This window comes from Nipponia nippon, unplaced genomic scaffold (assembly GCF_047370975.1).
Source record: "Nipponia nippon isolate SJK-2023a ecotype South Korea unplaced genomic scaffold, ASM4737097v1 scaffold_6, whole genome shotgun sequence".
Taxonomy (NCBI): domain Eukaryota; kingdom Metazoa; phylum Chordata; class Aves; order Pelecaniformes; family Threskiornithidae; genus Nipponia; species Nipponia nippon.
In genome coordinates, this window is record NW_028262380.1 from 63,731,758 (window position 1) to 63,735,928 (window position 4,171).

Sequence of the window (4,171 nt, forward strand, 5' to 3'; positions counted from 1 at the left end):
CCCTCACGAAGTTCAATAGTACCTCTGTCCGTGGCCCTCACAGGACAGCCGGAGCCCATCTCAGCAACTGCGAACGTCTAGGGATTCGTCCCATCCCAAAGGTGCCAGGACCAAAAGCTCTTGCTGCCCTTCAAGTAGCAAGGGAAGCCCATGCACAGCCCCACAATTGCTGGCGCTCTCTCTTTCTAGACCCTCCCAAAGTTCAATAGTTTCTCTGTCCCTGGCCCCCTCGTTACAGCCGGAGCCCATCTAAGCAACTGCGAACGTCCAGGGATTCGTCCCACCCCAAAGGTGCCAGGACCAAAAGCTCTTGCTGCCCTTCAAGTAGCCAGGGAAGCCCATTCACAGCCCCAAAAACGCTGCTGCACTGTCTTTCTAGACCCTCACGAAGTTCAATATTGTCTCTGTCCCTGGCCTCCTCGTTACAGCCGGAGCCCATCTCAGCAAGTGCGAACGTCCAGGGATTCGTCCCATCCCAAAGGTGCCAGGACCAAAAGCTCTTGCTGCCCTTCAAGTAGCCAGGGAAGCCCATTCACAGACCCAAAAAAACGCTGGTGCTCTCTCTTTCTAGAGCCTCCCAAAGTTCAATAGTGTCCCTCTCCCTGGCCCCCTCATTACACCCACAGCCCATCTCAGCAAGTGCGAACATCCAGGGATTCGTCCCACCGCAAAGGTGCCAGGACCAAAAGTTCTTGCTGCCCTTCAAGTAGCCAGGGAAGCCCATTCACAGCCCCAAAAATGCTGGTGCTATCTCTTTCTAGAGCTTCCCGAAGTTCAATAGTGCCTCTGTCCCTGGCCCCCTCGTTACAGCCGGAGCCCATCTCAGCAACTGCGAACGTCCAGGGATTCGTCCCACCGCAAAGGTGCCAGGACCAAAAGCTCTTGCTGCCCTTCAAGTAGCCAGGGAAGCCCATTCACAACCCAAGAAAACGCTGGTGCTCTGTCTTTCTAGAGCCTCCCAAAGTTCAATAGTGTCTCTCTCCCTGGCCCCTCGTTACAGCCGGAGCCCATCTCAGCAACTGCGAACGTCCAGGGATTCGTCCCATCCCAAAGGTGCCAGGACCAAAAGCTCTTGCTGCCCTTCAAGTAGCCAGGGAAGCCCATTCACAGTCCCACAAATGCTGGCGCTCTCTCTTTCTAGAGCCTCCCAAAGTTCAATATTGTCTCTGTCCCTGGCCTCCTCGTTACAGCCGGAGCCCATCTCAGCAAGTGCGAACGTCCAGGGATTCGTCCCACCCCAAAGGTGCCAGGACCAAAAGCTCTTGCTGCCCTTCAAGTAGCCAGGGAAGCCCCTTCACAGCCCCACAAACGCTGGTGCTCTGTCTTTCTAGACCCTCACGAAGTTCAATAGTACCTCTGTCCGTGGCCCTCACAGGACAGCCGGAGCCCATCTCAGCAACTGCGAACGTCTAGGGATTCGTCCCATCCCAAAGGTGCCAGGACCAAAAGCTCTTGCTGCCCTTCAAGTAGCCAGGGAAGCCCATTCACAGCCCCACAAACGTTGGTGCTCTGTTTTTGTAGACCCTCACGAAGTTCAATAGTACCTCTGTCCGTGGCCCTCGCAGGACAGCCGGAGCCCATCTCAGCAACTGCGAACGTCTAGGGATTCGTCCCATCCCAAAGGTGCCAGGACCAAAAGCTCTTGCTGCCCTTCAAGTAGCCAGGGAAGCCCATTCACAGCCCCACAAACGCTGGTTCTCTCTCTTTCTAGACCCTCCCAAAGTTCAATAGTACCTCTCTCCCTGAACCCTCCTTACAGCTGGAGCCCATCTCAGCAACTGCGAACGTCCAGGGATTCGTCCCACCCCAAAGGTGCCAGGACCAAAAGCTCTTGCTGCCCTTCAAGTAGCCAGGGAAGCCCATTCACAACCCAAGAAAACGCTGGTGGTCTGTCCTTCTAGAGCCTCCCAAAGTTCAATAGTGTCTCTCTCCCTGGCCCCCTCGTTACAGCCGGAGCCCATCTCAGCAACTGCGAACGTCCAGGGATTCGTCCCATCCCAAAGGTGCCAGGACCAAAAGCTCTTGCTGCCCTTCAAGTAGCCAGGGAAGCCCATTCACAGCCCCACAAACGCTGGTGCTCTGTCTTTCTAGAGCGTCCCAAAGTTCAATAGTGCCTCTCTCCCTGGCCCTCTCAGGACAGCCGGAGCCCATCTCAGCAACTGCGAACGTCCAGGGATTCGTCCCACCGCAAAGGTGCCAGGACCAAAAGTTCTTGCTGCCCTTCAAGTAGCCAGGGAAGCCCATTCACAGCCCCCAAAAACGCTGGTTCTCTCTCTTTCTAGACCCTCCCAAAGTTCAATAGTGTCTCTCTCCCTGGCCTCCTCGTTACAGCCGGAACCCATCTCAGCAAGTGCGAACGTCCAGGGATTCGTCCCATCCCAAAGGTGCCAGGACCAAAACCTCTTGCTGCCCTTCAAGTAGCCAGGGAAGCCCATTCACAGACCCAAAAAAACGCTGGTGTTGTGTCTTTCTAGAGCCTCCCAAAGTTCAATAGTGCCTGTGTCCCTGACCCCTCGTTACAGCCGGAGCCCATCTCAGCAACTGCGAACGTCCAGGGATTCGTCCCATCCCAAAGGTGCCAGGACCAAAAGCTCTTGCTGCCCTTCAAGTAGCCAGGGAAGCCCATTCACAGCCCCACAAACGCTGGTGCTCTGTCTTTCTAGACCCTCACGAAGTTCAATAGTACCTCTGTCCGTGGCCCTCACAGGACAGCCGGAGCCCATCTCAGCAACTGCGAACGTCTAGGGATTCGTCCCATCCCAAAGGTGCCAGGACCAAAAGCTCTTGCTGCCCTTCAAGTAGCCAGGGAAGCCCATTCACAGCCCCACAAACGTTGGTGCTCTGTTTTTGTAGACCCTCACGAAGTTCAATAGTACCTCTGTCCGTGGCCCTCGCAGGACAGCCGGAGCCCATCTCAGCAACTGCGAACGTCTAGGGATTCGTCCCATCCCAAAGGTGCCAGGACCAAAAGCTCTTGCTGCCCTTCAAGTAGCCAGGGAAGCCCATTCACAGCCCCACAAACGCTGGTTCTCTCTCTTTCTAGACCCTCCCAAAGTTCAATAGTACCTCTCTCCCTGAACCCTCCTTACAGCTGGAGCCCATCTCAGCAACTGCGAACGTCCAGGGATTCGTCCCACCCCAAAGGTGCCAGGACCAAAAGCTCTTGCTGCCCTTCAAGTAGCCAGGGAAGCCCATTCACAACCCAAGAAAACGCTGGTGGTCTGTCCTTCTAGACCCTCCCAAAGTTCAATAGTGTCTCTCTCCCTGGCCCCCTCGTTACAGCCGGAGCCCATCTCAGCAACTGCGAACGTGCAGGGATTCCTCCCACCGCAAAGGTGCCAGGACCAAAAGGTCTTGCTGCCCTTCAAGTAGCCAGGGAAGCCCATTCACAGCCCCACAAACGCTGGTGCTCTGTCTTTCTAGACCCTCACGAAGTTCAATAGTACCTCTGTCCGTGGCCCTCACAGGACAGCCGGAGCCCATGTCAGCAACTGCGAAAGTCCAGGGATTCGTCCCACCGCAAAGGTGCCCGGACCAAAAGCTCTTGCTGCCCTTCAAGTAGCCAGGGAAGCCCATTCACAGTCCCACAAATGCTGGCGCTCTCTCTTTCTAGAGCCTCCCAAAGTTCAATATTGTCTCTGTCCCTGGCCTCCTCGTTACAGCCGGAGCCCATCTCAGCAAGTGCGAACGTCCAGGGATTCGTCCCACCCCAAAGGTGCCAGGACCAAAAGCTCTTGCTGCCCTTCAAGTAGCCAGGGAAGCCCCTTCACAGCCCCACAAACGCTGGTGCTCTCTCTTTCTAGAGCCTCCCAAAGTTCAATAGTGCCTCTGTGCCTGGCCCCCTCGATACAGCCGGAGCCCATCTCAGCAAGTGCGAACGTCCAGGGATTCGTCCCATCCCAAAGGTGCCAGGACCAAAAGCTCTTGCAGCCCTTCAAGTAGCCAGGGAAGCCCATTCACAGCCCCACAAACGCTGGTGCTCTCTCTTTCTAGAGCCTCCCAAAGTTCAATAGTGTCTCTCTCCCTGGCCCTCTCAGGAGAGCCGGAGCCCATCTCAGCAACTGCGAACGTCCAGGGATTCGTCCCACCGCAAAGGTGCCAGGACCAAAAGCTCTTGCAGCCCTTCAAGTAGCCAGGGAAGCCCCTTCACAGCCCCACAAACGCTGGTGCT